Genomic DNA, 26327 nt, shown 5'->3' on the forward strand with positions numbered 1-26327 from the left:
TTGGTGCTAGGGTTTAAACATCCCCAATTCAAGTTTAGGCAAAACTTAAACATGATGCACACATGAAACTAGCCTAGTGAAATGCCAGAAGCTAGGGATGTGACACTTCATTAGAAACTGAATTCACCCAAATTAACAGCCATAATCTGAAAAAATACACACACAATTATTTTGCTCAAGTGATGTGACTGAATTGCACATGAAAAATCTAGAAAAAATGTGGGAAGAAACTGTTCCGAACCGCACCACATGACGAGGTGCACTGCACCATGCGTCCACGGCGAACAGCACTGGCACGACACCCATGTATGTGGCTGGCTCGGTCAGGCAGTACGGAACCCGCACGCCAACCATCCTCCCTGACTTGCATCGCCTCCATCATGCGCGTGCAAGGAGACCAGGCGCTCGAGCTCGTCCCACGTCTCAGACCAGTAGCAGCCCCATGACGAGCGTGCCCGACTGTGGAATAAAGAGGGTAGGGCAGGGAGGGGATTTGCGGCGGTCGTGGATGAACCACACGAAGGCACACAACGTACTGCTTGCAGGATCCGGCAACACTGCACATCCAGAACAACAAAAAAGGAAAAAAGAAGCCCTTTTCTGTACTGCACGGGTGGTTGTCGCTGCCATTACAGGCATAGAGGAGGCAGCAGATGCCATGGCCGCCGGATCTGGAGGATGGAAGCCTTGGCCGGGGACCGAGCTGCATGGGGGGAGGGGGCGAGCTACACAGGGGCGACGACCGAGCTGCACGAGGTGGGGCGGTGGCCGAGCAGCACAGATGGCGTCATGGCTGGGGACCGCAACGAGGAGGAGAAATCTCATCCTTGGCTCGATCTGAACCAGGGAGGAGGAGAAGGTGGGGCGGCCCCATGCGACGGAGGGAGAGGAGGCAGCTTGCGCGAGGCCTTGCGGGCTATGAACCGACGATGGCGGGTCGTGTGGGGCCGCGGTTGTCCGGATCCGGTGATGGCTGGCCTCGCGGCGGCTCGTGGTGCCCGGGCTCGTCGCGGTGTGGCCGACAACGGGATCCAGTGGCGAAGGAGCACGGTGTCTTGGTCTAGGTCAAGGCGGCGGCGCCCTGTGCCGGAGGAAGGTGGAGGCGATCACCGGGGCGGGTCTACTGCTGGCGGCGGGGGCGGAGTGAGGGGGAGGAAGGTGCAGGGGAAGAAGGTATGGTGCGATGTTGGTTGGGGAGGGCCGGATCCCATCGCTGGCTCACTGGAGGTGGAGCGACGGGGTGGTGCGCTACCGGCGACTGCCCCTAGCGCTGGGCCAGCATCGCAGAAGGTTGGTGGAGGGGGTGGGGGGCGGGCGGCGGAGCGGGGAAGGCTGGCCGGTGGTGGGGGTGGCATGTGCGGAGTTTGTACTGATGCTAAAAAAAAACTCGTATTAGGATATCTTAGAATATTTAATAAAGTATATTGAGAATAATAAAGAGGTATAATTAATGCGTATATGAGGTATATTGAGAATGGAAGTATATACTCTCAAAAGTACAGAAGAGGAGTCCTGTATACCTATATATATATACTGGACTATAGTCTATATATATATATACTGGACTATTCTGTTACTAGAAACGTAATATTATTCTGTTACTATCAGGACTATAAGGGCGCGATCTGACGAATCTCGAAACCAATTGAGAGAGGCACGTCTAAAACTTCCCCGACCCGAAGACAAATACAGAAAATGCCCCAACACTCATCATCTCTGACACAACCCCGATGAGATCCTCGCCGCCATGACCTCCTCCCCCGCGCGCCACCCCCGGGCTCCCCTCCGGCGCGCCGTCCCCGGGCTCCCCTCGGCGCGCCGCCCCCGGGCTACCCTCCGGCGCGTCGCCGCCCGGCTCTCTCCCCCACACCAGCCTCTCCTTCCCTGCGCCAGCCACCTCCCCGACCCACGCGCGGCCCCCCTCCTTCCCCGCGCCGGCCACCTCCCTGCCCCGCGCGCCGGCCGCTCCTTCCCCCGCGCCGACCGCCTCTCTCCACTGCGCGCCACCCTCCTCCTTCTGATGCGCTGACGGTCGCCATCTCCTTTCCCTGACCTGCCGGACGTCGCCTCCTTCCCAGATCCCACTGCCGCCCCGCAATACAACCGGCGCCGCGGCTGTCGCCCCGCACCAGATCCATGCGCCGCTGCCGCTCTACCACCGTGTGCAGGCAGTTCAACGTGCAACCACTGGCCGTTCAAGCTCTCCGCCGTGGACACGCCCCTCCACCTCCTTCTGGTTGCCTCTCATCCTGGTGTGGCCAGGGCGTTGGCTTCGCTGCTGCTGCGACCGACAGTCCAACCCGGCCGCCCCAGGTCGTTCACCCGTCGCAGCTCCCAGGCTGATTGTGTCGAGCCACCTTCCGCCCGCACCTTGGGCTCCCATATGCGTCCCCTACCCCAGCTGGTGCACATGTCCCTGCCCACCGCTGGTGCCCTACTGTCCAGAAGTTTGATGAATTGTACACTCGTCAGTCTGTGTGTTGTTATTCAGTTCCACTAGATGTGTGTGACAAATTGGTTTACTTTCTCAGTTCAGCTAGTCTTCCTCTTTAAGTTCGGGCTTCGCTCACCTGTTCGCGCTCGACAGAATCGAGCTCTTCCATGGTTCGCAGTCCAACTGCTAGCTCCGCCTCCGATCGTCTCTTGCTCTGCAGCTGTATCCGGCTAGGCTGCTCATGCGACGACCTCCTCTTCCAGGTCCGGCGCCCCCCTGTACTTCCTCAATTTTCAGATTTTGATCCTTCTTTTTTGCAGGTTGCCGAAAAACAGGATGTAACATTTATGAAAAAAGAGATGAATTTAGAGGAAGATGCAGCACTGGAACGCAGAAGACTCAGTTCACAAAAAAAACCCTGAAAAAATAGCAGGAACAGGCAGCAGATTACAAAAATGAAGATATAATAAAGTTCTGAAAAATGATATGAAATTCTGAGTGTTGCAATTCAGTCCTGTTCAGTTAAGTTTCGTAAAAGTAGTACATCCCAAACAACAAGTAAAGTTTGACAGCAAACCTGTACTGGTACATCAGTATATACCCCATTAGCAAAAATCATGTTATGGTGTTTTTATACTTTCCTGGATTACCAAAAAGATGGTGCTTTGCTATTTCTCTATTAGTATTTCTGTTAGTGCCTTCAAATTGAAAGAGCTGTGGAACTGACCCGTGGGCATTTTCCGTAAAAACATTGTGCTACCTCTTGAGCACTGCGTTTGGATTCCATTTGATATTCTTTTTCTGCGAAACACTGAAATAGGCAAAAAAAACAGCAATTTGCACTGGGCCTTGTGTTTATAGGTTAGTCCCGAAATTAATATAAAAGTGTAAAATAAAGCCCATTAACATTCAAAAAAGATAATAAAATAGCATGGAACAATCAAAAATTATAGATACGTTGGAGACGTATCAAGCATCCCCAAGCTTAATTCCTGCTCGTCCTCGAGTAGGTAAATGATAAAAACAGAATTTTTGATGTGGAATGCTACCTAACATAATTCTAAATGTAATTCTTTTTATTGTGGCATGAATATTCAGATCTGAAAGATTCAAGACAAAAGTTTAATATTGACATAAAAATGATAATACTTCAAGCATACTAACTAAGCAATTATGTCTTCTCAAAATAACATGGCAAAAGAATGTTCATCCCTACAAAATCATATAGTTTGGTCAATGTCCATTTTCGTCACACAAAAATGCTCTCATCATGCACAACCCCGATGACAAGCCAAGCAATTGTTTCACACTTTAGTAATCTAAAAAAAATTCAACTTTCACGTAATACATGAGCGTGAGCCATGGATATAGCACTGTGGGTGGAATAAAATATGATGATGGGGTTATATGGAGAAGACAAAAAGGAGAAAGTCTCACATCGACGCGGCTAATCAATGGGCTAGGGAGATGCCCATCAATTGGTGTCAATGCAAGGAGTAGGGATTACCATGCAACGGATGCACTAGAGCTATAAATGTATGAAAGCTCAACAAAAGAAAATAAGTGAGTGTGCATCCAACTTGCTTGCTCACGAAGACACAGGGCATTTGAGGAAGCCCATTGTTGGAATATACAAGCCAAGTTCTATAATGAAAAATTCCCACTTGTATATGAAAGTGACAAAACAAGAGACTCTCTAGCATAAAGATCATGGTGCTACTTTGAAGCACAAGTGTGGAAAAAAGGATAGTAGCATTGCCCCTTTATATATAGGATTTTCTACAAGTGCTTGCCACAGAACTAGTTAAGGGTTTCAACGATGCAAAAGTTCTCAAAAATTCTAAAAACAATATTGAACCAACACACCTATAATATAACATGATCCAACGGAGGGATTAAAAAAATACGACTGTATGTGTCCTGGACAAAAAAACAAATAGTTCAGTATATATTTATGTCGCAGTGAGCTGAAATGCTTATTACATTAGAGAGATGCTCCCATATTTATTTCATATTTTTTAATAACTTTTAAACCGTTAAAAGTTTAGGGACACTTAAATAATTCTGTGGCAAGCTATGATAGACACAGTTTTACCTATATATATATATATATTGGGCCTTCTTTTTTTTGGCATTTTTCTTTTTTTTATTTGGGACAATGATCTACTAATGATGATCATCACACTTCTATTTGTTTACAACTCAATGATTACAACTCGATACTAGAACAAAGTATGACTCTATATGAATGCCTCCGGTGGTGTACCGGGAAGGGCAATGAATCAAGAGTGACATGTATGAAAAATTATGAACGATGGCTTTGCCATAAATACGATGTCAACTACATGATCATGCAAGGCAATATGACAATGATGATGTGTGTCATGATAAATGGAACGGTGAAAAGTTGCATGGCAATATATCTCGGAATGGCTATGGAAATGCCATAATAGGTAGGTATGGTTGCTGTTTTGAGGAAGATATAAGGAGGTTTATGTGTGACAGAGCGTATCATATCACGGGGTTTGGATGCACCGGCGAAATTTGCACCAACTCTCAAGGTGAGAAAGGGCAATGCACGGTACCGAAGAGGCTAGCAATGATGGAAGGATGAGAGTGCGTATAATCCATGGACTCAACATTAGTCATAAAGAACTCACATACTTATTGCAAAAATCTACAAGTCATCAAAAACAAAGCATTACGCGCATGCTCCTAGGGGGATAGATTGATAGAAAAATACCATCGCTCGTCCCCGACTGCCAGTCATAAGGAAGACAATCAAATAACACCTCATGTTTCAAATTTGTTACACAACGGTCACCATATGTGGATGCTACAGGACTTGCAAACTTCAACGCCAGTATTTCTCAAATTCACAACTACTAAACTAGCACACTCTAATATTACCACCTTTATATGTCAAAAAAATTATCAAGTATCAAACTTCTCCTAGTACTTAATGCACTTTTTATGAAAGTTTTTATTATACCGATCTTGGATGCCTATCATATCAGGACTAAATTCATAACCAAAGCAAACTAGCATGCTGTTCTAAGGGACTATCAAAATAATATAAGTGAAGCATGAGAGATCAATAATTTTTATAAAATAAAACCACCACCGTGCTCTAAAAGATATGAGCGAAGTACTAGAGCAAAATTATCTAGCTCAAAAGATATAAGTGAAGCACATAGAGTATTCTAATAAATTCCGATTCATGTGTGTCTCTCCCAAAAGGTGTGTACAGCAAGGATGATTGTGGTAAACTAAAAAGCAAAGACTCAAATCATACAAGACGCTCCAAACAAAACACATATCATGTGGTGAATAAAAATATAGCTCCAAGTAAAGTTACCGATGGACAAAGACGAAAGAGGGGATGCCTTCCGGGGCATCCCCAAGCTTAGGTGTTTGGTTGTCCTTGGATTTTACCTTGGGGTGCCTTGGGCATCCCCAGTCTTAGGCTCTTGCCACTCCTTGTTCCATAATCCATCAAATCTTTACCCAAAACTTGAAAACTTCACAACACAAAACTTAAAAGAAAATCTCGTGAGCTCCGTTAGTAAAAGAAAACAAACCACCACTTCAAGGTACTTTAATGAACTCATTATTTATTTATATTGGTGTTAAACCTACTGCATTCCAATTTTTCTATGGTTCATAAACTCTATTACTAGCCATAGATTCATCAAAATAAGCAAACAACACACGAAAACAGAATCTGTCAAAAACAGAACAGTCTGTAGTAATCTGTAGGTTTCGAATACTTGTGGAACCCCCAAAATTCTAAAATAAATTTCTGGACGTGAGGAATTTATCTATTAATCATCTGCATAAATAATTAACTAAATAGCACTCTCCATTAAAAAATGACAGCAAATCTCGTGAGCGCTAAAGTTTCTGTTTTTTATAGCAAGATCGCAAGGACTTTCCCCAAGTCTTCCCAAAGATTCTACTTGGCACAAACACTAATCAAAAGCATAAAACCACATATAAAATGAGGCCATATTAATTATTTATTACTAAACAGAATCAAAAAGCAAAGAACAAAAATAAAATTGGGTTGCCTCCCATCAAGCGCTATCGTTTAACGCCCCTAGCTAGGCATAAAAGCAAGGATAGATCTAGGTATTATCATCTTTGGTATGCAATCCATAAGTGGCCCTCATAATAGATTCATAAGGCAATTTAATTTTCTTTATAGGAAAGTATCATCAAATTCACGAAAACCTAGCAAATCACACAAAGTTTTAGGAATCGTGGAAACACTAGCACCCAAATCACACAAAGCATAGCATTCATGATCTTTAATTTTAATTTTTAATAGTAGGTTCCCACTCATCATGAAGTTTTCTAGGGACAGAAACTTCCAATTCAAGCTTTTCTTCATAAGATTGCATTAAAGCATCAACGATATGTTTAGCAAAAGCTTTATTTTGACTATAAGCATGCAGAGAATTTAGCATGGATTAAAACAAGGAAATACAATCTATTAAAGAACAATTATCATAATTAATTTCCTGGAAATCCAAGATAGTGGGTTCATTGCTATTTAAACTTTTGACCTCTCCCATCCCACTTTTATCAATTTTTGCATCAACATCCAAAAACTCCGTATCATTGGGACGCCTTCTAACTAAAGTTGACTCATCTCTGGTCCCATAATTATAAAGATTCATATTGCAAAACAAAGATTTAAAAGGGGATACATCAATAACTTTTAGATCTTCATCATTATTATCATGGAAACTAGAAGAAAACACTTTCACAAAGCAATCTTTTTTAGCACGCATCCTAGCGGTTCTTTCTTTGCACTCATCAATGGAAATTCTCATAGCTTTGAGTGACTCATTGATATCATGCTTAGGTGTAATAGATCTAAGTTTCAAAGAATCAACATCAAGATAAATTATATCCACGTTCCTAGCCAACTCATCAATCTTAGAGAATTTTTCTTCAATCAAAGCATTGAAACTCTTTTGCGAACTAATAAGTTCTTTAATATTAGATTCAAAATTAGAGGGCATCTTATTATAATTTCCATAAGAATTGTTGTAGGAATTACCATAATTATTAGAGGAATTACTAGGAAACGGCCTAGGATTAAAATTACCTCTATACGCGTTATTACCAAAATTGTTCCTACCAACAAAATTCACATCCATAGATTCATTATTATTCTCAATCAAAGTAGACAAAGGCATATCATTAGGATGAGAAGATACACTCTTATTAGCAAACCATTTCATAAGCTCATCCATCTTTCCACTCAAACCATTGATTTCTTCTATACCATGCACATTTTTACTAGTAGATCTTTCAGTATGCCATTGAGAATAATTAACCATAATATTATCTAGGAGTTTAGTAGCTTCTCCTAAAGTGATTTCCATAAAAGTGCCTCCCGCGGCCGAATCTAAAAGATTTCTAGAAGCAAAGTTCAATTCGGCATAAATTTTTTGTATAATCATCCAAAGATTCAAACCATGTGTAGGGCAATTACGTATCATTAATTTCATCCTCTCCCAAGCTTGTGCAACATGTTCATGATCATGTTTATTAAAATTCATAATATCGTTTCTAAGAGTGATGGTCTTAGCGGGAGGAAAAAACTTGGAGATAAAAGCATCTTTGCACTTTTTCCAAGAATCGATACTATTGTTAGGCAAAGACGAAAACCAAGTTTTAGCACGATCTCTAAGAGAAAATGGGAATAGCTTCAGTTTAACAATATCATTATCCACATCTTTCTTCTTTTTCATATCACATAAATCAACAAAGTTGTTTAGATGGGTAGCGGCATCTTCACTATGAAGGCCAGAAAACGGATCTTTCATGACAAGATTCATCAAAGCAGCATTGATTTCACAAGATTCGGCATTGGTAAGAGGAGCAATCGGAGTGCTAATAAAATCATTATTGTTGGTATTGGAAAAATCACACAATTTAGTATTGTCTTGAGCCATCATGACAAGCAAGCAATCCAACACACAAGCAAACAAGAAACAAGCAAAAAGAGGCGAACTGGAGAAGAGAAGGGGAACAAAAAAGAGGGTGAATAAAATGGCAAGGGTGAAGTGGGGGAGAGGAAAAGTATAGGCAAATGGCAAATAATGTATTGCGAGGGATAAGATTTTATGATGGGTACTTGGTATGTCTTGACTTGTGCGTAGACTACTCGGCAACAGCGCCAGAAATCCTTCTTGCTACCTCTTGAGCACTGCGTTGGTTTTCCCTTGAAGAGGAAAGGATGATGCAACAAAGTAGCGTAAGTATTTCCCTCAGTTTTTGAGAACCAAGGTATCAATCTAGTAGGAGGCCACACGCAAGTCCCTTGTACCTACACAAACAAATAAGAACCTCGCAACTAACGCGATAAAGGGGTTGTCAATCCCTTCACGGTCACTTATGAGAGTGAGATCTGATAGAGATGATAAGATAATATTTTTGGTATTTTTATGATAAAGAGTAAAATTAAAGATTGCAAAATAAAAGGTAATAGAAATAGCTTGTTGATGGAAGATTAATATAATGGAGAATAGACCCGGGGGGCATATGTTTCACTAGTGGCTTCTCTCAAGATAGCATAAGTATTACGGTGGGTGAACAAATTACTGTCGAGCAATTGATAGAAAAGATAATAATTATGAGAATATCTAGGCATGATCATGTATATAGGCATCACGTCCGTGACAACTAGACCGACTCCTGCCTGCATGTACTACTATTACTCCACACATCGACCGCTATCTAGCATGCATCTAGAGTATTAAGTTCATAAGAACAGAGTAACACATTAGGTAAGATGACATGATGTAGAGGGATAAACTCAAGCAACATGATATAAACCCCATCTTTCTATCCTCGATGGCAACAACACAATACGTGTCGTTTCCCTTTCTGTCACTAGGATCGAGCACCACAAGATTGAACCCAAAGCTAAGCACTTCTCCCATTGCAAGAAAGATCAATCTAGTAGGCCAAACCAAATTGATAATTCGAAGAGACTTGCAAAGATAAACCAATCATACATAAAAGATTTCAGAGAAGAATCAAATATTGTTCATAGATACACTTGATCATAAACCCACAATTCATCAGATCTCGACAAACACAACGCAAAAAGAGTTACATCGAGTAGATCTCCAAGAAGATCGAGGAGAACTTTGTATTGAGATCCAAAGAGAGAGAAGAATCCATCTAGCTAATAACTATGGACCCGAAGGTCTGAAGTAAACTAATCACACATCACCGGAGAGGCCATGGAGTTGATGTAGAGGCCCTCCGTGATTGATGCCCCCTCCGGCGGAGATCCGAAAAAGGCCCCAACATGGGATCTCTTGGGTACAGAAGGTTGCGGTGGTAGAAATAGGGTTTCGTGGAGCTCCTCGATATTTTCAGGGTATATGACTATATATAGGAGGAAGAAGTAGGTCGGTTGAGCCACAAGGGGCCCATGAGGGGGGAGGGCACGCCCAGGAGAGGTAGGCGCGCCCCCTGCCTCGTGGACTCCTCGTTCGTTTCTTGACGTCCACTCCAAGTCCTATGGATCACGTTTGTTCCAAAAATCACGTTCCCAAAGGTTTCATTCCGTTTGGATTCCGTTTGATATTCCTTTTCTGCGAAACACTGAAATAGGCAAAAAAAACTGCAATTTGCACTGGGCCTTGGGTTAATATGTTAGTCCCAAAAATAATATAAAAGTGTAAAATAAATCCCATTAACATCCAAAACAGATAATATAATAGCATGGAACAATCAAAAATTATAGATACGTTGGAGACGTATCACATTGCTACTTGTTTTTTTTCTAATTCCAGGTTTACATTCTAGCATTCATTTTTCTCTTATCAATTACCCATCTATCCTTCCTTGTAGATGGAGATGTGTGAATATATACATGTGTTCTGGACTTATCCGGTGGTGTGCGCGTGCTGCTGTATCCTCTTCCGGCCACTCTAATCTACACCCTCAGTACAAGCCGATGCATCGCCAAGGTACACTGGAATGCATATGTGTTTCTTTTGTGGTGATGATCTTGGGAGTAAACTATGGAAAAATTAACAAGAGAAATATAAGAGCGTTTAGATCACTAAAGTAGTGATCTACAATGCTCTTATATTTCTTTATAGAGGAGTACTCAAGTCCATCTTGCAAACCAGTAGCAGTTCTATAGTGCAAACATGCATCAAATTAAAAAAACGAACTTGACTTGAAGCAAATTCATATCTAAGTGTTTATTTCGTAGCTTATCGATACTCATATAAGCCCATGCATATTTGGGTGTTTATTACTTCCAACTCTGAAGTTTGACATGCATATTTGGGGATGGTTTCAGGTACTAGTTTGGAACTGTATCTAACCCATACTATAAAATATTTCAGAAGTTCGACAGGGGTTGTGGGGTTCAGTTCGACGATGACGAGCCAGGCAGCCGACCTTTGCATCATGAACTAGCGCAGTTTGATCTTGTAAGAATTGGGATTTCCCTGATGTTGAGTGTGTCGGTGCATTTGCTTGGTAGCTTTGCTACTCTAGTTAGTAACATATCACTTGCTAAATCAAAATATTTTGGATGTTCACTTTCCTGTGTATTGTTGAATAATTCTCATGCTTTCTTTTCTGAGAGCTACAAAAATCATAGTGCTTAAAATACCGATGTGTGTATCATACTTGAATTGAATAAAGTTAGAGGAGAAACTACCCCTATTCCATTACTTTGAGAAGTACAAGTACACCTTTCTGATAGTACAGTGCTGGCCCGGTGCTGGCCCTGCACAAATGGCGTCCTCAGCTCACCACGCTACCTCCCTCCTGCCGGTGGGTCTCCGCCCCTATTCAATTTTTCCACTACATTTTATATTTTGTTCAGTTCCACTACTTGCTGGTCATAAGTCCAATTTCATCTGTGTTTCCATGTTCTTCCTATAGCATAAGATGATTGGCATTACTGTGACACTGATCAAGCCAACTGTGTGTATTTAGTGATTAAGGTCATTTGGAAAAAAACTTTTACACTTGCTGTGATGCCTTACAATCAAGACATTTTTTTATATAAACATTGCTGCAACATGAATGTCAAGGAAAAGCATGTGAAAATGCCCTCTATAGGAGAAAGGCTTCTATAGAAAACACTGTTGCAACATTTTAGGCATGCGATTACAATTTTTTGGCAATCTATTCTAATTGGCGCGTTCAGATCAGAAATATATAGAGAAATTGTGGTGGTAGTACCACCAATCCACCGTTTGTCTAATTAAAAAGAAATGCACAACGGAAAGCAAAATGTATTAACTAGTTCAACCATGTAGGTAATTACAGTGTAAGGCTGCACCAATTACACTGTATAGAGGCTACATCAGTTCATTATGAAAAAAGGAACACAATAAGTTAACTTTGCAAGTACATCACTTCACCTTGATTAAAATACAGAAGTGCACCAGCAAGATTTCGATTAGTTTGCTTGTAAAAAGGCAGAAAGTTGGTAGTGTAAAGAAAATCAGAGAACCAATGTCAGCCTAGGTAACTCCACACAAGTGCACCCGTTAGAAACAAAAGGTTTTGCATGTCACTGTCATACCCTGCATAATGGAAATTAATGCAGAGCTGGAGTGAAACAAGGAGGAGGAATTGTTGCAGGGGCAAGTGTTGTGGGCATTAGCTGCTATGGTGCATCTTATCCAGTTATTTCTTGGTCTACATGCGGCCATTTTGAGGTTCAGCTTGGTTGACAAAAGCAAGACCAAATCTGTGTGTGTGTGTGTGTGTGCGCAAGTGCAACCATGACTTGCATATGGTGTACATACAAAGTTATTTTGGTTTTCAGACCCAGAAAAAGTTCATAGCCTGGGAAGTGGGAAGTACAAGGGGCAAAAGTTACCGAGTTCAACAAAAACGAAAAGGTTAGTTTCTCTTTTCTCTGATTTTCAGTTCCTCCTGTCTGTGTTTTGATCATCTGGAGCTGATGAGTTGTTTCATTTTTCCTAGTTTTAGAAGTACAAGGGAAAAGATGGAGAGGTTGAACTACTCACAACCGTTGTTGTGGAGCCGTGGCACGTCGACGAGCTCCTACAGAGCCACGAGCTGCGAAACCGATGAGCCAGCTACCTGTCATAGTTCCACAAAGGTGAAAATACATGCTAATTAATTCCACAAATGATTTTGGATGATCCATAGCCATCAGGCGAGCAGTTCAAGGCCTGCTGCACGGGCCGTCCATCGTCTTCTACGCATGAGCTTGTTGTCTCTACACATCTAGCATCGGAGTATCTCTCTCCCCCTTGTCGCACAGACATGCCGGATAGTCGAGCTAGTGTTGTTTGTGATTACTATCGTTGCGTAAATTTGTTCTATAACTTTGTACTGACGGGACCTTCAGCATATATGGTGTTTAGAATTTGTTTGTAACTTTGTACTGCCGGGACCTTAAGCATATATGGTGTTCTCAGTATTCTGATCTGTAGGCCAAAAATGGTGAACATTTAAACATCAGTTTGATTTAATAAAACTGAGAAGTTCTACTTTCGGTAAATAGCTGAACCTGGATGCAAGTACAAAAGTTTGTTTTAGCGAGAAAATGCGGCATTTTGACAATATTCTGTATGATTCATTTGTTCAATCTTAGAACTTGGCGATATTCAGTCTATTTTTCTATGATGAAGGCATACATGAAGTCATGTGCAATGGTTATCCCCCTAGTGTTTCAAAGATTCGTATTTTGTTTCTTCAAATGTGTTGTGCGCTTGTTTGATGAGGTAAAACAAAGTAAAATAGTGAAAATGTCATTAAAGACTCTTGGAAGTACACACGTAAAAAATAAATAAGTTATGATTCTTGTCAGGTAGGAAGTTTGGAGAAGAAAACATAAGTTTTTAAAAGAAGGGAATGGTAAAAATGTAAGTCCGTTCAACTATATAAACCATAAAGGTACGATGGTGATGACACCATTAGTAAGGACAAGGATGAGAAAGAAAATTAAAAATTAAAACTAAAAGAACATCAAGTGATTATTTTTTGAGAAGTACAAACTCTAGTACCATAATTACTATAAATTAAAAACTAAAAATTGCATCAGTTCTAACTCAAGGGACAATAAATTTGCAAAACAAATGTAGCAGTAGAAGTTTGGAGGAAAAAGCAACTTAATAAATGGAAAAAACTACAAGTTCACAACTACAAAAGTTGTATGTTCAAACATGACGTCTCAGCTAAGTTTGGGAAAAAGCTCAAACAAAAGAAAAACCCACGGGAATTCAAAAGGTAAAAGTTCAAGTCGCAAAACGCGAGAAGTCCAAAACATCATTGTAAAAAAAATGAGTTAAAAAAGAAGCACACAAAATATTTTATTTTTGAAAAATACCATTTAGTTCAATGGTATAAACCATGCAAGTTCGAGGACTATGATACTGCAAACCATAGAAAAGTTACATGGAAAAGCCGTACCAAAAAAGTAAAGTCTAGTCTGCGAAAACACACTTAGTACAAACCCATACGGACATCAGTTCAAGTACTTTTTTGAAACTATTCAAAACTACTCTATGAAAAATACCTCCTCAGTACAAACACACACAGAGATTAGTACGAGTACTCTGTTTGCTCTGTAGGTGTTTGTCCCTATTCCAGTGAGCACTATTTTTTTTCTAAATTCTTATTTTCGGCTCCTGCATATGTGTTTGGGCAGTACAAATACATCGCCATAGTGAGTACATATGTAGCACCTTGGGGAGTACCAAAAAGACAACTGCCTAGGATTAGTATTGAGTACATCACCATGTGGGTGGGCTGGGGCAAAAACTTGTACATGTTAGAATGGTTCACATGGCACAAATTATTCATTCTGATGAGACATTTTAGGCCTGAAACAAACGACTGACACAGGTAAAATGGATATATGTAGAACAGGTAACATGCTGAAAGCGGGAAACGATTCTGCTCGTATCAAAACACTGGCCATCTTCTTCAGCTTGTCGACATTCATCTGCACGACGCACACGAGTTGTTGCATTAATAAGAAGACGTCGTAGCTAAAAAGGGATCTCCCAGCTCTCTTAGTCAACGACATGGCAGCGTCCAGTCACTGACTACTCAGGCCGGGCATGCTCTCCAGCCAAGAAGCAGAGCCATGGCGCTACTGCTAGTTCCCAAATCTAGCAGCCACCGATTCACCCTAACCTACCGACCGCGAGTCCACCTTGAAGGACAAAGCAACCAGATCGAATCTCACAAGCGCTCACTCGTCCGGCGCCTACCCGCCTGCCTGCCTACCAGTCCACCGGGCAAATCAACCATGGATGGAACCAAGACGGCGGCCAGCGAATCCACTGGCAGGACGAATCGATCGCGTCGTACCATTCCACGACCCACCCGCTCGCCATGCGATCAAAAGAAGCTGCGTGGCAGAGCATAGCGCTGCAAGGGGCGGCAGGAGGAGACGGGTGCTGGGGTCTCACCTTGGGCAGGGGTTGTCGAGCGCGCCGAGCACGAGGCTCTGGTTGCTGCTCCTTAGGCTCCGAGGTCACGCGCCCAGCCAAGAACAAAGATCCGCCGGCCACCCAGCCATGGGCTCGGAATCGGAAACCTGGGCCGACCGCTCCACTCGATCGAGAGAGGTGGGGAGGAGGATGATGATGATGAGTGAGAGGGTGGCGTACGAGCATGAAATCATTGGAGCAGCTGGGGATCTTGGGCGCGTCGTCATCCTAGTGGACGATGTAGCCGCCGACGGCCACCCCCGCGCCCCGGCACCCATCACCGCGCCTAGGGTGGGGCTTGGGTTGCCGGGAGGGAGGCGGGCGGGTGGAGAGATCGGCCGCGAGCAGCTCGGTCGACGGCTGGAGTGGCCAGTGGGAGGGGCTGACAGCATCAGTACAACTGTTTAAATTCATCAATTCAACAATAGTAGCAGAATAATATTCTATTACGCGAAATAGAATAGCTCAGATGTATGTATGTATGTATGTTTGTATGGATCTTTCTCCAACACATTGTGCTTGCCAAAAAGAAAAGGTGTAAAAAGGAAAGGTGAAGATCACCATGACTCTTGTATAAGGGTGGAAGCTGAAAGTAAAAGATAGGCCCTTCGCAGAGGGAAGCAGAGGTTGTCATGTGCTTTTATAGTTGGATGCATAAAATCTTAATGCAAAAGAACGTCACTATATATTTCTTCTTGGGATAAAGAACTTTATTATGTAGTCTGTCGCTTTTACTTCCTCCATATCACAAGTTCATATAAAGCTTATTTTCTTCACACTAATAGATCATACATATTTACAGAGCAATTTTTATTGCTTGCACCAATGACAACTTACTTGATGGATCTTGATAGAGGCGAGGGTCCTGATCTTTCGATGAGATGATAACTATCGATCTGGTGGAGCTGACTTTGACGATCTGACTACAAACATGCACGACATTGCGCCTTAGCAGTAGCTAAACCAATCTCCTAAGGTTACCGATGATGCTGGAAACAGAATCACCCTGACCACAAAGGTCTATTCTTGCACGCAGTCAAAGAACAAGCAAGAACATGATAATGCAATTTGAATATTGCAAATTTAGATGAAGTATTGGTAAAGGTGGGGATCCGAAAGCGGTCTTGGTCTGGTCGTTGGACATAAACGAAGTACACGAAGTTGCATTGGCTAACTTTTAACTAAACAAATCCCAAGGAAAAAAGCTACTAGATGGACCTACTTACATAGGAGTAAGGGATGGCGGCCAAGGAGGTGGGAGGACGTCCCAAGGCAGCCTAAAACTAACCCTAGGTTGTACAAGGCTCATGGGCCCAAGTGGAGGTGATGCAACACCTTTGGACTTTTAGTTTGACTTGGATTCTGCTGCAACGTCAGATTGTTTCGTCGATAACTCAATGCTCCGGATGAATTTTAATGTGAATCCAATTGGGTTGGAATGAGCACGAAATCTACTTTCCAGCAAAAAAAGAATCACCCAATTCAGAGTCCATATGAAAGAGTTATTGGTGTTTTGAATCAGGTATGTCTGTGCAGTCCGAATTTGAATCCATGTAACATCCCAAATTTCCAATTTGGAATGTTATGCACTAGATCATCATTTCATATCATATTTTATTACATTTTTGGCTTGATCCTAGAAATTCTACGCAATTCAATGACCCATGGAGAGAGTTGGGCATTTCGTTATTTTCATATTTGAGTTTTCTCAAATTTTGAAAATAGGATCGTTTGATTTTAATTATTTTCTCTTCGAATATTTCTCTTATGAAAAATAAAAGAGAGGGGATAACATAACTTCCCAAAAATAAAGAAATATTGGAGATTTAATATTAAAATCAAATAAGATTTTATTCGGAGTTTTGTCGTTATTTTATTTGAATTAGGAAAAAAAATGCATTTTTCAAAATTGCATTAGAGGCCCAAATAAATGTTCACCTTGTCCGTTAGACTTTTAGAGGACGGGGAAAATTTATTTCAGGATTTTTGGAGTCCGTTTAGTATTTCTTTTCTTCGTTTTTCTATGCGGAATTTTTTTTAAAAAAAGTCAACCGACTTACCGGGCCGTGTCCGACCTGGACACTGCACCCGAGCGGCCTTTATAAGCCGAAGGCCCGAGCCGCCAGCCCACCCCGTCCTGAACCCTAACCCTAGCGCCGCAGTCGCCGCCACGCGCCGCCGCCGGAGCCGCTCGCCACGCGCCGCCGCCGGAGCCGCTCGCCACCGCCGCAGCACGCGCCGCCCGAGCCCGCTCCCGGAGCCGCTCGCCACCGCCGCAGCACGCGCCGCCTGAGCCCGCTCCCGGAGCCGCTCACCGCCACCACCAACCCCGCCGCCGACGAGGTAGCCGCCGCCGCCGGTTTTCGTCAAAAAACCGATCGGTTTTTTCGAAACCCTAGATCTAGATCGGTTTGGTTTTTTTTCGGTCTAGTTATTTAGCGAACGCCCGTTTGTATGTTCATTTTAACGAACGGTTTTCACCCATTAACCGCAGACAACGAACGTTCGCTCGTTAGCCTGTTCATCAGTTTTTCTTTTTCCAGGGTTTTTCCGCGATTATTTTCGATCGCGATTTCTGCCCTAGTCTTCGTTCTAGTATCACTTTTCGCTTGTTTATCGGAATCAGACGATTCAAGCGCTTAGATCTTCGTTTTGAAGCCCTCTTTCTGTTTAACCAACTTAAACAAGATTTTGCTACTGTAAAATTTGACTTAAGTCCGGATTAGTAAACGGATCTTGTTTCTTTCGCAGTTTGAGTTTCGTTGCTTCATTTGGTTTGATTCTTTTTGCAAACCGGAGTTCCTAAGTTGAACTTTCTGGTTAGAATTCTTATTTGAGTTTTACCCGTGCTTCTAGCTGAGTGCTTATTGTATGCTTGTTTGTTTGCGAAAGAGTACCCGGAGTGCGAAGCATGCTACTACGAGTCTCTAGGTTTCACGGATCATCAGCAAGGCAAGTAACACTTTGATCATACCCCTTTACTACCTAGTTTTATTGCATTAGATCAATCCTCAAACAATTGCATGGTTAGTATCTGATTAAATTGTGGGTTTTGGGAAGTAGATGAGGTAGTACCTATTCACCTGTTTATTTTCAACCCTATGGGAGTTACTTCTACGTTGCTTATATTGCTATGCTATGCTCGTAGACGTGGATTGGGTTTGAGTGTTTTCATGATAGATGTGAGTTGTTAATTAATGGTTCAACTTAAGATGGCAACTTAAATACACATCTGGGTGGATTGCTTATGGGCACCTGGAGAATCCAGTGTTGTCCTAGGATATCCTGGAGGACCCGTGTGATCATCCTATGGTCCGCCACCCAGGCTCAAAGGGATCATAAGATTATTCATGCTAGACACTTCCGTGTGCAGCCACAAGCCAGTATGGGCTCTGGCATAGTTGAGTAAGTTGCGTGAAGCTCTCGAAGAGGTAGACTAGCAGATGTAGTGGGTTGTAGGTGGTACTATCTATCCAGAGTGGAGAGTTAATGCTTCAGAAAGACTGTGTCTCGAATCTCCGACCATGGATGTATTCGAGTCCTGTGGGGAAAAGTGCGCAAACCTCTGCAGAGTGTACAAACTAATCATGGTTAGCCGTGTCCCCGGTTATGGACATCTTGAGTATCTGGTTCTTGGATTATCATGTTGATCTCATCACCCTTAATATAATTTGATTGGGTTAATGATGATGTTTAATTGGGATTGAGTTGGAGGAACCTTCTTAATGTTTAACAACCACCATGATAGTTAAATAAAATTTATTCCTTTGTTGTAGGGAAAAATTGGCTTTATGCAAAACTGTAACCATAGAGCTTATCACCAGCCAAATATGCATGTAGTGATAGCAATTATTCTATTCATTACTGTCTATGTGTTACCTTGCCAGCATATTCCATGTGCTGACCCGTTTCGGGCTACAGCGTTCATGTTGCAAACTTTTCAGATGGCGAGTAAGGAGCCATAGGTCGTTGGAGTTGATGGACTCACTTTATCTTCCAAACCTTCCGCTGTTATCGCTTTAGATGGCCTTAAGCCATATTTATTGTATAAGTTCTCTTTTGAGACATTCGATGTAATAAGCGTGTGATTGTTACTCTGTTATAAATCCTCAAGTACTGTTCATGTCAGCATTACCGATCCAGGGATGACACTGATGCGCAGAGATCAGACTGTTTGAGGTCTGGTCGCTACAAGATGGTATCAGAGCACACACTGACTGTAGGACACGACCACTAAGCTAAAACCCTAGATCACTACTCTCTTCTCATTTCTGACTCCTCTCCATTTTCTACTCTTTAGGATGGCGGATGCAAGGAACAAGTTCACTCAACCAGATGAAGATACACCTTTAGGACGACACTTGAAGGAAGTTACTAGATACCTGAACATCGGAATACCAAGCTTCACTGGGACCTACAACGCCACTTTACCAGAAAAGGAGCGCTGGGTGATTCAAGTTCAAGTTCCAGGAAGGACGTTCGCGCCAGTCACTGAGCCCATAGAGTTTTCCTTTGATGCACCAACCCAGAGTCTAGGCAAGAGCATGGGCAGCCCACATCACCATGGGACGCATTGGAGAAGTTTACCACAAGGATCTCAAGGATACTATCTACCAGATTTGTGGGCGCCGAGATGAGCAATGGGAGATGATCAGCACCAGGAAGGATAGGTCCATTGCAGCTTTCATCCAGGAGTTAAATCAGCACATTCGTCGCTAGGAGAACCAGATGTGCGCAGGCATGATAGATCTGAAGAAGGCAATAACTAGGATCACGGAGCTGGAGGAAGAACTCAAGTCTACACGCGATGGATACGAGGAGGAAATGATGATACTAGTGGAGAAGAATGACGATCTGACAAGGAAGCTAGGAGTATTCATGGGAGACCCCGCGCCGGGAGGAGAAGACGACGATTCCACTTGCCCGGAGAACTACATCATCATCGACGACACCGACTCGGACCCCGACGATGGCGATGATGACTCTATTGATGAATCTGGAGCAGATATTATGGAGTCTTCCACCGATCAATTTTTCTAGTCGACCACCATATCAGTAGTAGTATTCCCCCTTGTATATAGATTAGACCGAGCACTTTTGTAACGATAATTAGATCGACTGTATGCCCTTGTTTGAGTTGATTGAAGTGATATGATTGTGTTTGTCTCATGTGCATATGGGTAATGCTATCTCACTAGACCTCATTCTATTCTAAATCTCTTCCCTCTAAACCCTCAGATGCCTCCGAGATGTGACCCCGGATTTACTTTCCCACCGGAGCTCACTCAGTTGATCTAGCAGCAAAATGCCTTGATACAATTGTTAGTTCAGAACCAAGGCAACAACAACAACCCACCACCACCACCTCGAGTTGACAACTTAGCCCGTTTTCTGAGGTTGCAGCCACCGGTGTTTTCCAGTAGCACCGAGCCGATAGTTGCAGATGATTGGCTCCGCATGATTGGAAGGGAGTTGACCACTGCAGGATGCACAGATGCTGAGAAGGTGCGTTTTGCCGCGCACCAATTGGATGGACCAGCAGCCTCATGGTGGGATAATTACACAGTCACTTTTCCTATAGCCAATGTCACTTGGGAGTAGTTTCAGCAAGCATTCCGTACCGCCCATGCATCAGCAGGAGCTATGGCCATGAAGAAGCGTAAGTTTCACAACTTACGCCAAGGAGGACGCACCGTTGGCCAGTATGTGGATGACTTTAGTAAGCTAGCACATTATGCCCCAGATGACGTTGCCACAGATGTCATGAATCATGAGAAGTTCTTGGAAGGACTGAATGATGAGCTGAGCATGCAGTTGATGGTGGCAACTTTCAATAACTACCAGGAGTTGGTAGATAGAGCTCTCATGATTGAAGGGAAGCAGCAGCAGATTGACAACCGCAAGAGGAAGTATGGACAAGGGAAGTACAATTCTAGAGCTCAGCAGAGACCCTGTTTTACCCCGAACTCAGGAGGACCCCTTCAACATTACCATGGAGGTCACAATCACAATGGAGGGATTTCGCACAACCATAGTGGCCCTATAAATGGGAATGGTAATGGAGGAAGCAACGGCCAGAACCATACCAACCCGGCAATGCCCGCCAAGAAGGATCTAAGTCACGTTACTTGCTTCAAGTGCGGGAAGAATGGACATTATGCCACGGAATGTTCTGAAGCAAAGAATGGGAATGGCAATGGAAGCTCTGGGAAGAAGCCCAACCCTTTAAATAGGGGACAAGTGAACCACGTGAATGTGGAGGAGGTTGAAGCGCAACCGGATGCAGTAATAGGTAAGTTTATGATTAAGTCATTTACTGCAATTGTTCTTTTTGATACTGGTGCATCGCATTCATACATATCAAGGGGATTTGTGGAAAAGTTTAAACTGCCAACCCAAGCCCTTAGGACACCCATGTTAGTAACCTCGCCAGGAGCAGAGTATATGGCTAGCCTATGGTGTGATCGGTTACCATTAAGGATTGGTAGCTACGTGTTCCCCTCAGACTTAATAGTATTGGAGTCACAAGGACTGGATGTGATATTAGGCATGGATTGGTTATCGAAGTATGGAGGGAACATTGACTGCGCCAGTAAGTCGATTTTGCTTACCACCCCAGAAGGAAGAAGGATCAAATATGTATCCCGGCATGTGCCGAATAGGACTCAAGTGAATTCCTTATCAGGAGTTGTATAGGAGGAAGTACCTGTAGTGAAGGATTTCCCAGATGTATTTCCAGAAGAGTTGCCAGGCATGCCACCGGATAGAGATGTCGAGTTTTTGATCGAGCTTTTGCCAGGCACATGGCCAATATCTAAGAGATCGTACAGGATGCCCGCTAAGGATTTAGAGGAAATTAAGAAGAAGATTAAGGAGTTACTGGATAAAGGCTATATTCGCCCAAGCTCGTCACCTTGGGGATCATCAGTGCTTCTAGTGGAGAAGAAGGATGGATCATTGAGGATGGTTGTTGATTATCGAGGATTGAATGAAGTGACGATCAAGAACAAGTACCCACTGCCGATGATAAATGATTTGTTTGACCAGCTACAAGGAGCTAAGGTGTTTTCCAAGATCGATCTGCGATCAGGGTACCACCAGTTGAAGATTCGAGAGCAGGATATACCTAAGACATCTTTTACCACAAGGTACGGACTATATGAGTATACCGTTATGTCATTTGGTCTGACTAACGCACCTGCCTATTTTATGAACATGATGAACAAGGTGTTTATGGAGTTTTTGGATAAGTTCGTCGTGGTGTTCATCGATGATATTTTGGTCTACTCGAAGAATGAAGAGGAGCATAAGGAGCATTTGCGTTTGGTACTTGGGAAGCTCAGAGAACATCAGCTATATGCCAAGTTCAGCAAGTGTGAGTTTTGGTTGAAGGAAGTTGGATTCCTCGGACATGTTATATCCAGAGAAGGAATAGCCGTAGACCCTACCAAGGTCATCACTGTGACAAATTGGGAAGCACCCACGTCAGTTGGAGAGATCCGGAGTTTTCTTGGACTCACACGATACTACAGAAGGTTCATTGAGAATTTCTCGAAGATTGCAAAGCCCATGCCAGAGTTGTTGAAGAAGGACACTAAGTTTAAATGGACTGAGGAATGTGAGGCCAGTTTTCAAGAGTTAAAGAAACGCTTGGTTACAGCTCCAGTGTTGATTCTCCCAGATCAACGCAAGGATTACCAGGTGTATTGCGACACTTCTCATCGAGGACTTGGAGCAGTGCTTATGCAGGAAGGAAGAGTTGTTTCTTATGCCTCACGACAGCTTAAACCCCATGAGTTGAATTATTCTACCCATGATTTGGAGTTACCAGCCGTTGTGCATGCATTGAAGACATGGAGACATTTTCTCATCGGAAACCATTGTGAGGTGTACACGGATCACAAGAGTTTGAAGTATATCTTTACGCAGAAGGAGTTGAATCTCAGGCAAAGGAGATGGTTGGAGCTCATCAAGGATTATGATATGAAGTTGCATTATCATCCCGGAAAGGCTAACGTAGTAGCCGATGCGTTGAGCCGCAAGAGTCATGTCAATACACTCATGACCGGAGAGTTACCCAAGGAGTTAGCAGAGGATCTTCGTGAGCTATGTTTGGAAATAGTTCCGAGGGGTTATGTAGCAGCATTGGAGATTCAGTCTACTTTGATGGATAAGATCAGGGAAGCTCAGAAGACGGACAAGGAGATTGCCGAGATAAAAGAGAGGATGAGCAAAGGAAAAGCTAAGGGATTTTGTGAGGACGAGCACGATACCCTATGGTTTGAGGATCGCGTATATGTGCCAAATGATTCGGAGATCAGGAAGTTGATTCTACAAGAGGCCCACGATTCGCCGTATTCGATTCACCTAGGAAATACCAAGATGTATCTGGATTTGAAGGGTAGTTTCTGGTGGACAGGAATGAAGAAGGATATTACGGAGTATGTAGAAGTTTGTGATGTATGTCAGAGAGTGAAGGAAGAACATTAGAAGCCAGCTGGATTGTTACAACCATTGCCGATACCCGAATGGAAGTGGGATAAACTAGGCATGGACTTTATCACGCGATTACCCAGGACTCATTAAGGCTACGACTCGATATGGGTTGTAGTCGATCGTTTGACGAAGGTAGCTCATTTCATCCCAGTGAAGACCACCTATACCAGTGCTAAGTTGGCGAAGATTTACATGACCAGGATCGTATGTCTACATTGAGTTCCGAGGACCATTGTATCAGATAGAGGAACCCAGTTTACCTCAAAATTTTGGAATCAATTGCATGAGACTTTGGGAACCAGGCTAGAGTTCAGTACAACCTTTCACCCACAAACGAATGGACAGACTAAGAGAGTCAATCAGATTCTGGAAGACATGTTGAAAGCTTGTTCACAAGACTATGGATCTAGTTGGGATGACAACTTGCCTTATGCAGAGTTCTCTTACAATAACAACTATCAAGCCAGTTTGAAGATGGCCCCTTTCGAAGCATTGTACGGAAGGAGGTGCAGGACACCATTGTTGTGGGATGAAGTTGGAGACCGTCAGTTTGTTTGGACCAGATTTGATCAAAGAGTCTGAAGAGAAGGTTAAACTGATACGCGATAGACTCAAGGTAGCCCAGTCCAGGCAGAAGAGCTATGCGGATTCTAAACACAAGGAGACAGTTTACGAAGTCGGGGACAGAGTGTATCTTCGGGTATCACCACTTCGAGGAGTGAAGCATTTTGGAGTTAAGGGAAAGTTAGCGCTACGTTTTGTGGGACCATACAAGGTTTTGGAACGTATGGGAGAAGTTGCTTACAAGTTGGAATTGCCCAAAGGATTGTTAGGAGTTCACGATGTGTTCCACATTTCTCAATTGAAGAAGTGCCACGCAGAGATGGCTGATATTCCTCCGAGAGATACAATGCCACTGGAATCGATTCAGTTGGATACCGATTTGACCTACGAGGAGAAACCAGTCAAGATTCTTGAGTTTGCCAGCCGACTCACACACAGCAAGGTTATCAAGTTCCGCAAAGTTTAGTGGAGCCACCATACCGAGGATGAAGCCACCTGGGAAAGAGAGGAAGACCTGCCAAAGGATCACCCTCACCTATTTTCTAGCCAACCTGAATCTCGAGGGCAAGATTCATCTTAAGGGGGGTAGGCTTGTAACATCCCAAATTTCCAATTTGGAATGTTATGCACTAGATCATCATTGCATATCATATTTTATTGCATTTTTGGCTTGATCCTAGAAATTCTACGCAACTCAATGACCCACGGAGAGAGTTGGGGATTTCGTTATTTTCATATTTGAGTTTTCTCAAATTTTGAAAAGAGGATCGTTTGATTTTGATTATTTTCTCTTCGAATATTTCTCTTATGAAAAATAAAAGAGAGGGGATAAAATGACTTCCCAAAAATAAAGACATATTGGAGATTTAATATTAAAATCAAATAAGATTTTATTCGGAGTTTTGTCGTTATTTTATTTGAATTAGGAGAAAAATGCATTTTTCAAAATTGCATTAGAGGCCCAAATAAATGTTCACCTTGTCCATTAGATTTTTAGAGGACGGGATTTATTTCAGGAATTTTGGAGTCCGTTAGTATTTCTTTTCTTTGTTTTTCTGCGTGGATTTTTTTAAAAAGTTAACCGACTTACCGGGCCATGTCCGACCTGGACACTGCACCCGGGCGGCCTTTATAAGCCGAAGGCCCGAGCCGCCAGCCCACCCCGTCCCGAACCCTAACCCTAGCGCCGCTGCCGCCGCCACGCGCCGCCGCCGGAGCCGCTCGCCACCGCCGCCACACGCACCGCCCGACCCTGCCGCCGGATCCGCTCGCCGCCGCCACCGACCCCGCCGTCGACGAGGTAGCCGCCGCTGCCTCCGGGTTTCGTCGAAAAACCGATCAGTTTTTTTCAAAACCCTAGATCTAGATCGGTTTGGTTTTTTCAGTTTAGTTATTTAGCGAACGCCCGTTCGTACGTTCGTTTTAACGAACGGTTTTCACCCGTTAACCGCAGACAACGAACGTTCGTTCGTTAGCCTGTTCATCAGTTTTTATTTTTTTCAGGGTTTTCCGTGATTATTTTCGATCACGATTTCTGTCCTAATGTTTGTTGTAGTATAACTTTTCACTCATTTATGGGAATCAGGCGATTCAAGTGCCTAGATCTTTGTTTCGAAGCTCTCTTTCCGTTTAACCAACTTAAACAAGATTTTGCTACTGTAAAATTTGACTCAAGTCCAGATTAGTAAACGGATCTTGTTTCTTTCGCAGTTTGAGTTTCGTTGCTTCATTTGGTTCGATTCTTTTTGCAAACCGGAGTTCTTAAGTTGAACTTTCTGGTTAGACTTATTATCTGAGTTTTACCCGTGCTTCTAGTTGAGTGCTTATTGTATGCTTGTTTGTTTGCGATAGAGTACCCGGAGTGCGAAGCGTGCTACTACGAGTCTCTCGGTTTCACGAATCATTAGCAAGGCAAGTAAAACTTTGATCATACCCCTTTACTAACCAGTTTTATTGCATTAGATCAATCCTCAAACAATTGCATGGTTAGGATCTGATTAAATTGTGGGTTTTGGGAAGTAGATGAGGTAGTACCTATTCACCTGTTTATTTTCAACCCTATGGGAGTTACTTCTACGTTGCTTATATTGCTATGCTCTGCTCGTAGACGTGGATTGTGAGTGTTTTCATGACAAATGTGAGTTGTTAATTAATGGTTAAACTTAAGGTGGCAACTTAAATACACATCTGGGTGGATTGCTTGTGGGCACCTGGAGAATCCAGTGTTGTCCTAGGATATCCCGGAGGACCCGTGTGATCATCCTACGGCCCGCCACCCAGGCTCAAAGGGATCATAAGATTATTCATGCTAGAAACTTCCGTGTGAAGCCACAAGCCGTTATGGGCTCTGGCATAGTTGA

The 26327-nt window shown here is 43.1% G+C and overlaps 1 long non-coding RNA gene across 1 annotated transcript; it reads left to right on the forward strand.

The window, feature by feature from the left end:
• Positions 1-1458: 1458 nt before the first annotated feature.
• LOC147985033 (uncharacterized) lies at positions 1459-3068 on the forward strand. Its single transcript, XR_015616385.1, has 2 exons — positions 1459-2697; positions 2755-3068. It is a non-coding gene; the product is annotated as an uncharacterized LOC147985033 (long non-coding RNA).
• The last annotated feature ends 23259 nt before the right edge of the window (positions 3069-26327 follow it).

The sequence above is a fragment of the Triticum urartu genome, chromosome 2A, assembly GCF_056163025.1.
Source record: "Triticum urartu cultivar PI428250 chromosome 2A, HENAU_Tu73, whole genome shotgun sequence".
Lineage (NCBI taxonomy): Eukaryota > Viridiplantae > Streptophyta > Magnoliopsida > Poales > Poaceae > Triticum > Triticum urartu.